The sequence below is a fragment of the Hyaena hyaena genome, unplaced genomic scaffold (genome assembly GCF_003009895.1).
Source record: "Hyaena hyaena isolate Hyena2069 unplaced genomic scaffold, ASM300989v1 scaffold_694, whole genome shotgun sequence".
In the NCBI taxonomy this organism is placed as follows: Eukaryota; Metazoa; Chordata; class Mammalia; order Carnivora; family Hyaenidae; genus Hyaena; species Hyaena hyaena.
This window is the reverse complement of record NW_024081327.1, coordinates 225,186-241,883: the sequence shown is the minus strand read 5'-3', so window position 1 is coordinate 241,883 and position 16,698 is coordinate 225,186. Positions and strand designations below refer to the sequence as shown.

The following is a 16,698-nucleotide window of genomic DNA, read 5'->3' as shown; positions in this document are numbered from 1 at the left end:
GATGAGAGTAAGGGGCTCTAGAGGGCTCAGGAGGGTACAAATGGTATTAAATCAATTGGGTGGTGGGGACGCCTCCTAGAGAAGGAGCCATTTGAGCAAGGACTGGAAGAAGTGTTTGTGTCTTGGCTGCTGTTACAGTCAGAGTCTGCATCTTCCAGGGCCCGCAGGTGGTGTGCGGCAATGCCATGGCAATGCCTGAGTGGTGCAGGGCTGTAAAGTTTACGTTGGTGGGCAGCTGACTCAGAAACCGTGGCCGTAGGCATTTCAACTCAATTGAAAAACAATCCAGGCACTCAGGTGGCACTTGCACAGATTATAATCAAATGTCATCTGAGACTTGAGGTCATGTTACAGTAAAGAGAAATGGTTGTTTTCATACTTGGCCCTTCCTAAAATCAAATTCCATAAGCTAGAGACAGCAATCCAGAGTTTGATTTTTCAGGTCCTCCTAAGTTTGCATGTTGTTGGCTAGCCCATTTCCAATATGAGTTTTAAGCTCAATCGTAGAACTAGAATTTTCAGGGCTTCAGCTGACCTTTGTGTCAACCCATAACTAGGGAGGGCAGCTCAAGGGTACTTACTCAGTTACTGTCTCCTGGTAGGTCATATGGCATGGAATGGTCAGCTGCTTATAAAAATCCTGTGGCCTGGACATGTTTTATTACTAATTTATTTGTCTAGTATAAACAGGTATCAACTTGCCATCATTTAAGCCAATACTTTATACTCACGAATAAAATGGAAAGAGGTTTGTGGCAATGGGTTCTTGAACTGATTTTCCCATATCTCATCTGTTAACCTTTTCCGTGTCTTAAAAAAAAAAGAAGTATAATGAGCATGTGTCTCTGCTTTGGAGTCGGAAAGAAGTTCCTTAGGATGCTCTCATCCCCACCCCACTGATCTTGAAGGGGAGATGAACATCTATGGATGGATAGGCACTTGTCCTGACCAAGGATTCTGAAGCTACACTGGCAGACATTGAAAACACACATGCTGTCTGTGCCTCTTTCCCCAGGGTACAGCTGGGCAGCGATTGCTGAGGTCTAGGGACTAGTAGCGACTGGCTAGAGGGAAGGGGAATGGATTCCCTCTTAAGTCCTGCCTACACTGGTGGCAGTGAGCATTGGTTCACCAATTTGTAACATGCTTATCTGCTCAATGTTTGATTTCTTTGACGTCTAAATATATTTGCTTTCTTCTTTATACATAGGCGCTGCCTCTGATCATTTGGCCCTAGGAGGTTATGAAGCTCAAGGTATCCCCTGTACCTCCAGCTTCTCCCAACATACAATGTTGATTGTAGAGACAGGCTTCTCTTTACCCTCATGGTAAAATGATAACACGTGGGAATGTGGCAGCCATTAGGTGTAGACTGTCATCATGAGATATATATCATTAGATGGCCATAGCAGTGCTTGGCAGCAAAAGAAGGAAAGTTCAGTGGCTTCAGCAGGCATTCCCTGTGAATCCTCTCTGGGCAAATATCTGCCCTAGGCTCTAAGCAGGTTTGGAGTGGGGGGAGGGAATTGAATGCCATGTGACACAGTACTTGCCCATTAGAAACTTATGGGCTGCTAGGATATGAGAAAATTATCCAGCAACTGCAGGACAAAGCTATATATGATGATGTGATGGCGTCTTTCAAGAGACACACACTGAAAGCTACAGGCTAATGGATGGATGATATTGCTTTGCCTGGGTGAATAGGAACGCCCAGAAGAATCAGCATCTGAGAGGTGCCTTTGGGGATGGATGAAGTTTCCTGAGGTAGAGGTAGAGAGGAGTCCATTCCAGGTAAAGGGAACAGCCTGGGCAAAGACCTGAAGAGGAATCCACTCCAGAGGGATAGACCAAAAAAGAATGTGTGAACTACATGGCAGCCTAGTCTGTCATAGCAAATAACTGGAAACCACCTGCATGTGGAAAGATGGACAAAGAAACTGTGATTTGGAAAATACTCATCAGAGAAAATGAATCAACTAGAGAATCATGTCACAATTAATGTGGAAAAACACAAAACATAATAAAGAAGGAAGCCTGCAGGAGGTTAGATACAAAATTTATATAAAGGTTAAAAATAATGTACGAAAGTAGACGTTGTTTATGGACATTTAATTTCATGATGTTTTATTATATTCTTACATGTAGTTACGTAATTTTATAGTGTCACTATAAATTTTAGAGCTTCACATGAAAACATTAGCGGGAATGAAAAATCCCAAATTCAGTGTACAGTGACTGCCGCTGGGAGGGAAGGTTGGAATGGGTAGACACAGGAGGCTGGGACACAGGAGGTGTATGTGTTTTGGAGACACGTATACATATATACACATACATGCACACATACATATAAACACACTCATGCATACACACAAATAACATATTTTAAAACCTGAAGTACTTATGACATGTTGAGTTGACAAACAGTTGTTTGTTGTATTATCTTCCAAATTAGTCTGTATACGTGAAGTATTTCATAATTTTAAAATGAAAAGAGCAAGTTGCAAGGCATGCTTAAGAATAGCAAATGGTGAGGATCAGTGGTTCTCAAACTTTAACATGACCCTTGGTAAGAAATACATTTTATTTTAGGAACTGGGAGTTGCATGACAGTACTTATCCTTAGTATGTGGGGCACACCCTGATGTGTTCTATTTACTCTGTTTGTTCTGCATGAAATGAAGCAGTGGGTGATGTTTGAAGATGCAGATTAGGGTTAGGGCAAAGAAGGCTTTGACTGCCAGCCATAGGAATGTGAGCTTTTGTTGGCAGAGAGGAGAAGGCTACCAGTGGCTTTGTGGCTTATCTTTATCAGAGCTGAACTTTAGTCAAGTCAAGTGGAACGGGGAGAGAGTTTGAAAGATGCAAGTTCAGTTGGGGAGTTATCACCATTGAACAGCTGGGACTGTATATGGGTTTATGGGGTAATGAAAAGAAGGAACAGGCTTTGGATATGCAGCAGCTTAAAAAGGAAAAAGGTTTGATGACTGATTTGAGGGAAGGAGGAGGAAAAGGAGAAATCCCAGTTTGATTTTGAGGCTAGCTGATTGGGGGATTGGTCAGACCAATCACAAAACTAGCTACATCAGGAGTTTGTTTTTAAACATACAACCCAGATGGATGTTGTAAAGTCTTGGTTGAGGTGAAAAAGCATAGAATCGTAATGGTCTCATAATGTTTCACGAGTTACTCTAGCAGTATACAGTAACTGGTGAGAAAAGAGAGAAATTGGGTGTAATCAAGGTGGGGCTATGCAGGCCGACCCAGCGAAAGGGTAGAGGGTGAAAAGGGCTGCCAGCCAGGGTAGAAATGAAATGGCTGGTGGGTGGGCCAACCGAGGTGGGTGGGCTAAGGGAGAAAAAAGGTTGGGGGACCAGAGGTCATCAGGAGCCCAGTGTGTTAGAGGGTGGAAGTCAGGATGTCGTGATCAGGAAGAAGGAACTTAAACTCTGAAATCTTGGAACTAAAGCAGTCCTGAGTGATAAAAAATCACCACTGTGGTAGAACTTGCAGGCTAGGCAGGTGGGTAGTTTTCATAAAATGGAGAGGAAAGCTGGCGCTATGTGAGAGTTTATAGTCATTGATCTGAACTTTTCAAACAGAAGCTCCTGTATGGAATGATGAATGATTTTCAACCAGACCACCTACTGATTGTGAACTACTACTCCAACTTGTAGAAAAGGTCACACTGAGAAGTGGAGAGGGGTCTTCAGAGGTCCCCTTCAGAGAGCCCTCCTAGAATGTCCCCAGGAGAGGAGGCTCTGGCTAACACACCTAGGATGTTACAGGGAGCCAGGATTCCTAGTCATTGTCAGGTCAGAGGCACACAGGCACTCGCTTCTCATCCAGCTCTTCTTTTTCCATTTATGTTTGATGGACTTTCTTTATCTAAAACCCAGGTGACTGGCTCTTGGGACACAAAAGTCAGAAGCAGTGGGGTCTGTCCATACCTTAAGGGCCGATTTGGTTTAAGGCTTTGAATAAATCACTTAAATTCTCTGTGCCTCAGTTATTCTCACAATCAAGTAATAGAAACTAAAAAAAAATTTTTTTTTGTAATGTAATGAATAATGTCCTCGTGCAATTCAATGAGTTTCACAATTTAGTGTAAAGGAAGACATGTGTACAGCCGGTTACAACATAACGCTAAGGGGAGTTTGACAGGATGTGATTAAATCTGCTTTGGGCTATTGCTAAATTGCACAGAAGAGGCTATATCTGAGCCTGAATGTGAGAGAGAAGCAGGCTCTGCTAGGCATAGACGGGTACAGCTAACACTGGGAAAGTGTGTGGCTTGTTCAGGGAACCAGGACGGACAGTCTGTTCTGTCTTCTTCTCTGAAACAAGAATTAAAAAGTAGGTCTCCCAATATGCTAACCCCTGCACCAATGTTATTATACTTTTTTTCTGCCTGGCCTCTCTATTTCCTGCATCTTTGCTTAGGCATTCTTGGGCACAAAAGTACAAATGGTTAAGAGGAGATAGACCAGAAGTGAGCTGGTGACTGGAAATCAGTTAACAGTTTAAACACTGTTGTGGATACCTACCATGTAGATGAACCACACACAGATAAATACATCCAACTCAGATGTTGTTTCCTTTTGAAAAATACATTTTCATTATCAAAGATCTCACTGGTTTTACCTTTAGAAGCGAAGAGCCAAAGGGGAATCTTATTTCACTTTGTCTTTGAACAATTATCTATTGACAGATTCTGGGGCACCTTTACTCTGATAGTTGCTGATAGGAGAGATAAAGGATGAGTAAGTCAGTGTTCCTGTCTCAAGGGGCTTATAAGCCAACCCGTAGGAGAGACAAGCCTTTCTACATACATGGTGTTATAGTGCTTGAGTCTGGATGTTCTGCTTACCAAATGTATGGAATAGGTAGATAACTGTTCAGGGAGAAAAGGAATCCAGGTGGCTTGGAGAAGGCTTCATGGCCAATGTGGAATTGAATTAAGGGCTTGAGGATATCTGAAGAGAAACTGAGAATGAATTGATTTGCTCCATTTTGGGGAGCAAATTAAAAGTCCAGGTGTTGGGGCTACTGGGAGAGTGTACTGCATTAGCTGCAAAAGGGTTAACTTTTAATTGCTAGGGAAAAACACATTCCTCACATCGTACTCCAACCTGGGCTCAATTTGTTATCAGATTCTTCTGCTATGGAAAGTACATTTCCCAGATTGACTTCCTGCCAGTGGAATATGCAGCTGTCTTCAGGGTTCACCTGGGTTGGCCCCAGTCCCAGCAGGATTGCGGGTGGGAGATGAAGCTTCCTGCAGACGAGAGGCTGGACCAAGCTGAGACCAATACCTAACGAACGAAGCCTGTAGTTACACTCTTACAGAAAGTCTGGGGGGACTCCTGTCCCTAGGCATTAATTAGCAGGCGTTTCAGACAGCACAGCTTACCTCTACCTAAACAAGAAGTCTCTGAAGAAAAGCAATCATCATGCCCAGCTAACCTGTTGATTGACTTTGGACTGCTCAGTGTGTTCTAAACTGTTCCCAGCACCTCCAAATCCTGCCCCCCTGCCACCGGAATTAAATGCAGATACTATTTATTGCCTGTGGAAGGTACATTCTGTGTCTGTAATGATGCATTTTGAAAACAGTACCTGTTCAAGTGAGACTACCTGAGATGTGGGAAGTATAAGAAGTTAACAAAAAAAAAAAAAAAAAATGCAGGAATCCCAGCCGAGGGTTCTAGCGGGAGAAAGAAAGGCACTCAGAGGAAATACCCTCTGCTCATCTTCCCCAGAGCACCACCAAACTGACAAACTAAGGTCATCTTTTCTTTCTCCTGTCAGTATTATGGGGATCCACAGAGGAAGAGATTCAGAGTTGGAAAAGTCACTGAGCATAGAAAGTGACACGTATTTCTGGAGTATTTGTGGCACACAGGAGCCCCTCACCCTTCTTATAGGCAAGGTTTAGCCATGCCAGGAGCCCAGACAGTCAGGGATTGACTGGATTATTAAGGCCATTTGGGTTTGTGTGCTGTGAGAAGTCTTTTGACAATATTGCATATATTGACTTTCCCAATCTAAGAGAACAGGATTGTTGCCTTAACAGCAAATGTTACATATTTTTCCCCTTCACACCCCCCATGACCATTGGCTTACATTATGGCAAGTATATATAGGTTGCTTCTAATAATTGTTTTAGTATGATATGCTAACTAGTTGAGCTCAAAAACCACAGAATAATGCAAATAAGTGTGCATTTCTTTCTAATGCTGGGGTGTTTTGGGGAGGAGGTGAGGGGGAGTGTCTTAAAATCCATTGTACTAATTAGACATGTTTTACCAAGTTTTACATATTTATGTCAAATATTCCTGTTTGTCGAATAGCAATAACCATTTTTCAATTACAAAGGTAGTAAAATTTTATTTTAGAAAAGTACTGTAATGCTAGTATGTACCCTAGAAGAAAAATAAATTCCCCATGATCCCACCATGTAACAATGTCTGTATTAATGTTTTGATTATTCACAATTCTATGCTTATTCTGTGCCACATGTATATGTTTACAAAAGTAGGACACATTCATTTAATTTGTTTCTCCCTTGTAACAATGTCTTTCGTTCACTTTAATATTCAGCAAATCCCTGTTGAGCATCTATAACGTACTAGTCAGTCCCTATCTAAGTGTAGGGGAGACTACAGTGAAAACACAAGCAAAAAAAACATATATCTTTCTATAACAATAAATGTAAATATCTACATAATTATTTTAATAGGTATGTAGCATTCTGTTGTATAGATTTATCAAAATTTGTGAAATCATATCTCCCATTTTGGATATTGAGATGTTATTTATATTTGTTAGGTTTTCTTAAATATGGAGAAAATATGCATTGACTGTTGGTGAATCTGATTTCATGGCCAAATTATCTCTGCTAAATAACAGGATTCTGCTGGTAGTACCACTCTTTGAAATATGACTTTATAAACACTGATATGTTATTTGGCAGATGTGGCTACAAAGATCAAGGTGAGGGGCACCTGGATGGCTCAGTCGGTTGAGCATCCATCTCTTGGTTTCAGCTCAGATCCCGTTTTCACAGTTGTGGGATCAAGCCCTGAAGGAGGCTCTGTGCTAATGGTGCCCAGCCTGCTTGGAATTCTCTGTCCCTCTGCCTCTCCCCAATTTGTGTGTGTGTGTGCATGTGTGCACACATGTGTGGCACACACACACGCAGTCTCTCAAAATAAATAAACTTGAAAAAAATAAAATCCTTCCATTTGCAGCAACATGGATGGAACTGGAGTGTATTATGCTAAGTGAAATAAGTCAGTTAGAGAAAGACAGATATCATGTTTTCATTCATATGTGGATCTTGATAAACTTAACAGAAGACCGTGGGGGAAGGGAAGGGGGAAAATAGTTACAAAGAGACAGGGAGGGTGGCAAACCGTAAGAGACTCTTGAATACAGAGAACAGACTGAGGGTTGATGGGGGTGGGGGGGAAGGGAAAGCGGGTGATGGGCATCGAGGAGGGCACTTGTTGGGATGAGCACTGCCTGTTGTTTATAATTAAATAAATTATATTTAAAAAATAAAAAATGAATAGAGAAAAAATGTGTTTCCTAAGAATAAAACAAAAAAACAAAAAACAAAGATCAATGTAGGCCCAACAGCCTCTCACTTGAATGACTGGAGATCCTGAGGTTGTTTGAGACTGTTTGAAATTTCACGTGTGTCTCTGTTGGGCCAAAAGCTGCTCAGAGAAGGTTCCAGTCCTTGTAAATTGATCCTAAGTTGGTGTTTTGGCTGTTGTTTCTTCTCAACCATTTATAGTTACGCAGTGATGTGTGATGCTTGGCTTCTATGGATTCTGGAAGCATTTCTTCTGCTCTCTTTGATGGAAATTGCTGCTCTTTTGTTCTCTGTCCAACAACCAGCAGGCCACCTTCCTGCCATCTGTGTGAACACCCCCTCCCATAGTGACATGAGGTGATGTCACGGGATCTGTTTGTTGGTGATTTCAGCACACTGCTTGATCTTTTATACAAAGCAAAACACAGCCCAGATGAACTGCAGAACTTTATAGCTTATAGAGATTATAACCCCTTTTATGGACAAGGACACCAAGTATAGAGAGGTTGAGTGATTTGCCTAGAGTCCCATAAGCTGGAACTAGAAGTTGGGATTTCTAATTCCTCATCTGGTGCTTTTCCACGGAATCAGCTGTTCTAAGCTTGTGGTTCCTTAAACTAGGGTCCTTGTAATAGACAGGGGAACATCATTGCTTTGGAGCACTTCTATTTGGCCTCCAGATAAAATATCATCAGTATCAAACTATGTCCGTTTGCTAAATATGGAGCTTTTCACTTAATTCCCTACTTTGCTAATCAGGGAAAAGACTTTTTAGATAGCATGCTACAGATATAGCAGACCCCCTACAGCAAAAAGATTATAACTCAGTGGAAGCTCAGATGATGTTAGCAATTTTTAGGAATAAACCATTTTTAAATTAAGGTATATACATTTTTTTAAAGACAAAATGCTATTATACACTTAATAGACTATAATATAGTATAAATATAACTTTTATATGTACTAAGTAACCAAAAAATTCATTTGGCTCACTTTATTGTAATACTTGCTTTACTTTGGTGGTGTGGAACTGAACCTGCAATGTCTTTGATGTGTGCCTATATATTCTCTGCCCACTAAACTATAAGGTCCTTTGAGGGCTTTAGAATCTTTTATCACCTACCACTGTGCCTCGCACATAGAAGATGTTCCAATAAGTTGTTGTTGAATAAATGACTGAATGGAATGAAAATTTCATAGTAATAATAATAACAGCAACAACAGAAATAACAAACACATGGTGCTTATCACACGCCCAATGGTGTTCTAGATATTTTGCAAATATTAGCTCATTTAAACTTCCTAACAGCTATCTGGCATTAGTACTATTATTGTCATCATTTCCATTTTACAGTTGACGAAACAGAAGCACAGAGAGATTAAGCAAATTACCCAAGGCTACACAAAGTCCCAGAGCCAGCAGGTAACCTAAAGCAGTTGGCCCTACAGTCTAGGCTCTTAACCATGATGCCCTCAAAAACTGTGCTCTAAAACCAAACCCACAAACGATGATAGGCAACTTCAGATATGCTGCTGTACAACTGCTTTGCTCCACTAACACAGATAATTTGTAGCTGGCCTTACAAAAGCAGTTGGTATCAAAAAACTCAGTTATTTGACATTGAGTTTATTCGTAAATCAAATTCCAGTACTGTCCAAGAGAAGAAAATGTGACTTCCATAAAACCTTACTGAAATCTTTGAGATGTTGATGGCTGCCGGCTGGTCAGGGTGGTAGTTGAAGTTGGGGTGCCTGTGGCAATTTCTTAAAATAAGACAATGACGTTTGCTTCATCAATGGACTCTTCCTTTCATGAACAATTCCTCTGTGGCACGTGATACTGTTTGATAGCATTTTTCCATAGTAGAACTTCTTTCAAAATTGGGATTCTATCCTGCTCTCAAACACTGCCACTACTTTATCAACTAAGTTTATATAATATTCTAAATCCTTTGTTGTCATTTCAACAGTCTTTCCAGCATCTTCACCAGGAATAGATTCCATCTCAAGAAATGACTGTGTGCTCATCCACAAGCAGCAGTTCGTCATCCACTCAAGTTTCAGGCGTATCTTCAGGCTCTACTTCTAATCCTAGTTCTCTTGCTATTTCTACCACTTCTGCACTTACTTCCTCCTAGTACCGAACCAACCCCTCAGTGTCCTCCCTGAGGGTTGGAATCCACTTCTTCCAAACTTCTGTTACTGTTGGTATTTTGACTTCTGCCCATAAATGTTCTTCATAACATCTAGAGTCATGAATTCTTTCCAGGAGGTTTTCGTTTTACTTTGCCCAGAGCCATCAGAGGAATCATTGTCTATGGCAGCTATAGACTTAGGAAATGTGAAATGAGTAACATTTGACTTAATTTATATGATAAATTTTATAATTTAATTTATAAACTATAGAATTTAATTATGAATTAAATAATAAGACTTGAGAGTTGAAATTACTGCTTGAGCCATGGCTACAGAATGGATGTTGTGTTAGCAGGCAGGAGAACAACATTAACTTGTTGTACATCTCCATCAGAGCTCTTGGGTGATGGCACTTTGTCAATAAACAGTAATATTTTGAAAGGAATCTTTTTTTTTTTTTTTTGAGCAGTAGTTCTCAACAGTGGGCTTAAAATATTTAGTAAAACATATTAGAAACAGATATGCTAGCATCCAGGCTTTGTTATTCCATTTATGGAGCACAGGGAAAGTAGATTGAGAATAATTCTTAAGCACCCCAGGATTTTTGGAGTGGTCAATGAGCACTGGCTCAACTTAAAATCACCAGCTGCATTAGCCCCTAAGAGGAGAGTCAGCCTGTCCTTGGAAGCTTTGAAGCCAGGCACTGACTTCTCTGTAGCTGTGAATGTCCTAGATGGCATTTCTTTCCAATAGAAGGCTGTTTTATCTACAATGAAAATTTGCTACATAGTCTAGCCACCTTCATGAAGTCTCTTAGGTAGATCTTCTGGGTAACTTGCTGTAGCTTCTGCATCAGCACTTCCTGCTTCACGTCTGTGCCTTTCTGTTATGGAGATGGCTTCTTTCCTGAAACTTCATGAGCCAACCTCAGCTGGCTTCAGACTTTACTTCTGCACTGTCCTCACCCCTCTGCCTTCACAAAACTGAAGAGAGTTAGGGCCTTGCTGTGGATTAGACTTTGGCTTATGGGAACATTGTGGCTGGTTTGATATTCTATCCAAACTGCTAAAATGTTCTTCATCTCAGCAATAAGACTGTTTCAGTTTCTATCAATTCTTTTGTTCACTGAAGTAGCACTTTTGATTTCCTTCAAGGACTTCCCCTTTGCATTCACAACTTGGGCCTGTCGTGGCTTTTAACACGTCTTCCTCACTAAGCTTCATCATTTCTAACTTTTGATTTAAAGTGAGAAAGGTGTGACTCCTTCTGTCACTTGAATACTTAGAGGCCATTGTAATGTTGTCAATTGGGCTTATTTCAATAGGCCTGAGGAGGGGAAGAGAGACCAGGTATTGGCTGGTCAGCGGAGCAATCAACACACATATTGATTAAGTTGGCAGTGTTAAATAGGCACAGTTCATGGCATTCCCAAACAATTACAATAGTAACAACAAAGATCACTGATCACATATCACCATAACAAACATGATAATGAAAAAAAAAACCTTGAAATATTACAAGAATTAACAAAATGTGATACAGACATGAAGAGAACAAATGCTATTGGAAAAATGGTGCTGATGGATTTATTGTATACAGTGTTGCCACAAACCTTCAGTTTATAAAAAATGTGGTACCTGGGGGCACCTGGCTGCCTCAGTCAGTAGCATATGTAGCTCCTGATCTTGGGGTCATGAGTTCAAGCCCCATGTTGGGCATAGAGCATACTTTATAAAAAATGCAGGGGTGCCTGGTTGGTTAGGTTGGTGGAGCTGTGACTCTTAGTCTTGCGGTTGTAATTTGAGCCCCCACATTGGGTGTAGAGATTAGTCAACAATAAAATCTTGGGGCACCTGGGTGGCTCAGTTGGTTAAATGCCAGACTTCGGCTCAGGTCATGATCTTGAAGTTAGTGAGTTTGGGCTCTGCCTCTGGCTCTGTGCTGACAGCTCAGAGCCTGGAGTCTGCTTTGGATTCTGTGTCTCCCTCTCTCTGCCCCTGCCCCACTCATGTTCTGTCACACACACTCTCTCTCAAAAATAAACAAACATTTTAAAAAATGTTTAAAGAGTTATAACCTTTTAAAAATGAATAAAATCTTTAAAAAATGCAATATTCTGCAAAGCACAACAAAACAAGGTATGCCTGTAATATAAACCAGGATACTGTAGTTATACAGAAGGGAAAGAGCTAGAATGGGGGGTAGTGCAGGGATAGCAGAAGCAAAGGAGCACCTGGAGGGAAGGCTTCATAGGGGAAATTTGAACTTGGCCAGTGGCCATCAGTGGGTACTCCATGCCTTTGTGCTTGTGTACAAAGTCCTGAAAGGATGGCAGAATTACTGCAACACACAAAAGTGGCAGGGTCAGGGGACAGTTGGGATTAGTCATGGAGATACACGGGCAGGGACCACAGGGACGGCCTTCTGTATCCCAAAGAGGCACCTGTAGGAGATAATGAGGACCCAAAGTAGGACAATGGCCATGCCACTTCTAAGCCCCCATAGAGCTAGGCCTGTCTCCAGTCTCCTAGTAACAGATTTAACCATTTATACCAGGTATCCCACTGCCCTCACTGTTCGTTGCAATCTCACAGTCTGTGGGTTTGAGCCCCATATCGGGCTCTCTGCTTATGGCTCAGAGCCTGGAGCCTGTGCAGATTCTGTGTCTCCCTCTCTCTCTCTCTGTCCCTCCCTTGCTCATGCTGTCTCTCTCTCTCTCTCTCTCTCTCTCTCTCAAAAATAAATATTTAAAAGAATGCATACTTTGGCTGTGATCTCTTTTTAAGAAGCAAATGCAAATGTACAGTTCTTTATTAAAATGTCAACTTATTGCTATGAACATAAACTTTACCCTGCTCTTTCTGTTTTGCCTTATAGTAATTATCTTTAATTTTTCTAAATAGTTTAAAGGAGCACCTGCAATAAAACTTTAAGATTGGATCCCTACATAGACCAAAATGTGATGTAACATTAACACTTTCTTGTATAAACATTACCTGAATTCGTGGCACAGATACCATACTCATATTATTAAAATAGAGTTAAATAACAGTTCACATTAAAATAGAACTTTAAATTCCAATTCTGTTATGACTTGAGTCTATTGAACTCTTCATAAGGCAGTTGGGGAAGGTATTATAAGGATTCCCAGAAATGAACCATAAACTTTAAATGCCTTTTCAGTTTTCAAGGACTGCATTAACATCCCATATAAGGCAGAAAAATTATATATTACTAAGTTACAGTCCTTTCGTGAGTTCTTTAAATATTTTTAGTACTTTAATGTGCATATTTAGTCTCTTCAAAGCACTATTCAACTACTGCCCATTTTATTATTTATCTTCTTTTTATCCTGAAAGATAGAAAAATAGGAAATCACCTCTCACTCACCTTTTTTTAATGGAGAAAATTACACTCAATAGTTTAATGTCCTGGGCATTACCACATAGCTATTTGACTAGAGCAAATATGGAACACCCAGACCCTCTGACTCCCAAACATTATTTCTTTTTCCCTTGACCTTGCTGAGCAGAAGGAAATTGGTGCCATATGTCTGGGCCTAAAGAGCTATTCATTCAGTAAATATGATTAGGTGTATAATTATTTTATATGCTGAATACTGTTTTAGACATGGGAACTTGCACAGTAACACAGCTGGCCATGAATAGGGGAGTGAGCAGAGTAAACCAATGATCAGGACCCCAGGACAGAAGTGTGCTAGGAAGAGCCCTAAACCCAGTCTGGGGGGTGGGAAAGGCTTCTTGGCAGAGTTGTCTCCTGGGCATCATGTTGAGCTGGGGTTGCTGGACTGACTGGAGGGTTATCATCATGTGTGGAGATGAAGACTTTGGCACTTTTGAAAATCTCCCAGTATTATGATCCAGGCCATTAAAGTGGCCTGGAGGTGTGGATAGAGAGGAGAGTGGTCAACAGAAGTAGGCCTGTTAAGGGATTAAAGTTTGTGTTGTAAACAAACAATGGTGAGCTACTGGGGGATATGGGGAAGGGAGTGGTATTCAGATTTCCATTTTTAAATTGTCACCCTGAAGTGGTTCATAGAAGAGAGGGTGTGGCAGACATGAGGCAGGGGAACCATCACTTAAGGAAGGAAAGTCAGTTATGACACTGCTGTTTTTATCTTCTGCATCAGTTCATTTTGAAGGCCTGAGTGGAGAGCAGTAGAAATGGAAAGAATGCATGGATTCCAGAAATGGTGAGATAAAACCAACAGGCCTAGAGGACTGATTGGATGTAGGGGAAGGATCAAATCTGGGTTAAAGGACAAGTTTGAAGATGTTGAGTTTGAAGTGCCTATGGGATATTCAGTCGGACAAATCCAGAGCCACTGGAAATTTGAATCCAAATTTCAGGAAAGATCTGGCTACAGATGTATGTGTGAGAATCATCTGATACAGGTGCTAGCTAAAGCCAAGGCTGTGGGGAAAGTACCCACATCAGAGGGACTGTGGAGGTGGAAAAGGGGCAGGTGGCGGACCCCTGGGAACAGTAGAGTTGATAGGGGTGGTGAGAGGAGAAAACAGACAAGACCAAAGAGAGTAGTGTCACTTAGGCCAGGAGAGGGGGCATTGGTCAGCAGCATGAATTCCTACAACTCAGATGAGATGAGGACTGAACAGGCTTAAAGCTTCAAGGATGAGATGTGAACTCCCATATTCTTTCTGCAACATCAAATCTAAACTCCTTTCAATAATGCTGTGGCACCTACCCCCTCACTTCCTGATTACTCTCCAACAGCCCCTCTGTTTATAGGCCCACGAAGAAGTCAGAGCATTCCCTTGCTCATATTTCGCCCCCTTCCTGAATTGCCCCACTTCTCACCCCTTCACTTTTCTAAGCCCCATTGTATCCCGGGTGAGCTCCACTCTGGAGACCTGTTTGTATTTCAGTCTACTTAATACTCAATTATATGCAGTCCAGTGGTGTTAGCTATAGATTCATGAAGTTTGAATCTTCTTGTAGGCTGTTTGAGGAAAGGGGTCTTATTTTATCCATCCATTTTGGCTTTTGTAGTCTGCAGTATTGTTGAGTAGATGATCTTTGTTCTGGAAGAGCTCTGTGGTTGATCAAAATATGACTTGAGCTTAGCCAGTTCATGCGTATTCTTCAGGAAGATTCCATTTCAGCTGTCTCAGCAGAGGAGCTGGAGCATACCCTGTGCAGAAGAGATCATTCTAAGGTAGCATCTTAGTCAGCTGATGGCCATATCAGCTCAGGGAGGAGTGCATGGGGACAGAGGCCAGGAATGAGGGAGGCACCCTTAGAGCTGGCACTGGGAGGCTAGAGGTGGGTGCCTGCACCAATATCATGATGCCATTGGGTGATTTCCTCCAAGAAAGACTCTCAAACCTTATAGCTGGCCCTTTGAAGACTATTTCTGGAAGTACTGCACACTCTGGCACAGCGACAGTAAATCCTGTCTACGGGGGTAAAATATGGGGGACTCCACTGGACGGGGCTTCTGTAGTTAACGCTGATTTTAAAAATTATACTTTATTACCATTGCTGTGGCTGTGGTGGCTGTCTCAGGTGAAGGGAGAATTTTATGGCAGGGGAAGGGGCAATTGCTAAGCAAAAGACAAAGAGATAATCCCCTCTCTTTCTATTAGTTTAGAATTTTCGTTTTTCACTTCCAAAGTGTAAAAATTTAGATCCTTTTCACCAACAGATAGATGATCTAGATCTTTGCAGCACCCTCATCACTGACAGATAAGAGATCATAGCTTGAGTCGGAGGCCATTGTGGTAGTGTCCCTGCAACTACCAGATCTCTCTTGGGGGTGTTGGGCTACACATGCCAGAGGATGGACTTATTAAGGAGACTCTGAGACTGGTGTGATGGCACTTTAACGATCCTTGGAGGGGTACCTGGGTCTCTTAGTTGGTTAAGCAGCTGACTTCAGCTCAGGTCATGATCTCACAGGTCGTGAGTTCGAGCCCTGCATAGGGCTCTGTGCTGACAGTTCAGAGCCTGGAGCCTGCTTCAGATTCTGTCTCCCTCTCTCTCTCTTCCCCTCCCCCACTTGCATTCTCTCTCTCTCTCTCAAAAATAAACATTAAAAAAAATTTAAAGATCCTTGGAAAAGAAGGTCTCATTTGCAAGGGAAACAATGATTCTGCCATTTTTCCCCCTGTGCATCCTTTCCTTTGAAGCTAAAGTTTAAACCGTTAGGTCTTGTATTTCTTATTTCTATAAACCTCTCCTAGTTTATTTCCATAAGTAAGAGAGTAGTAGAAATAATTTTCTGAAAAGGACTCATCAACATAAAGCCATGAAGTTAGGTTGGTGGTATGAGGACTGGAGGAACACTTGGGGTCAGAGTTCTGCAGACAGGGTTTTCTAGAAACTGACAATAAAGCAGTATCATGATCTGTCAGATCATGTCCTCAGAATGGACAGATGCCTAAACTGTGTTCAGTTCCAATCATTAGACAACCGAAACCTGAGTTTTCAGTCTTTAGAAATTCACTTGCATTGTTGGTTTATAAGAACCTATTGTCCCAGACACCTTATTTTGAGGAGACGATGAGGAGCAGAAATTGTACAGTCATGTGTTATTTAACTTTAGATGTGGAATTGTCTCCAATTTGTTTGGGTGCCCAGGGATGATGGAAACACCCTTGATCTTAGACAGCAGTGCTAAAGTGGGCCTACCCTAGAGCATCTTTAGGGATTCCTTTCTTCTACAACTCATAACCCCAGTGACTCACCTTAATTTTTCCCAACCACAAAATCAATATTTCTGCTTTTTCTCTCTACTTCACAAGAGATGGGAGAAGTCTGTGTCTAAAGAATAGAGCTCTTTAATTCCCCAGAGCTCCAACAAAGCCCAGTTCCCCCAGGCCACATACTTCTCAGCCAGTACTTCTCATACTTAGCCATACTTTTAGCTACCAGACAACTTGAAACATTGCCCCATGTCCCAGGCCCAGCCATGCATT

General features: G+C 41.5%; 1 protein-coding gene across 2 annotated transcripts in view; it reads left to right on the top strand.

Annotated features, from left to right (window-relative positions):
* The window catches only part of PAQR8 (progestin and adipoQ receptor family member 8), a 43,044-nt gene that overhangs the window by 20,302 nt on the left and 6,044 nt on the right, over positions 1 to 16,698 (top strand). Inside the window, exon 1 of one of the 2 annotated variants that reach the window (XM_039217465.1) lies at positions 14,743 to 14,914. The exons of the other annotated variant lie outside the window; for it this stretch is intronic. The gene's annotated coding sequence lies outside the window, so the exon portion shown is untranslated. Of the gene's footprint in view, positions 1 to 14,742; positions 14,915 to 16,698 lie in introns of those variants that run through there. 2 annotated transcript variants of the gene reach the window in all.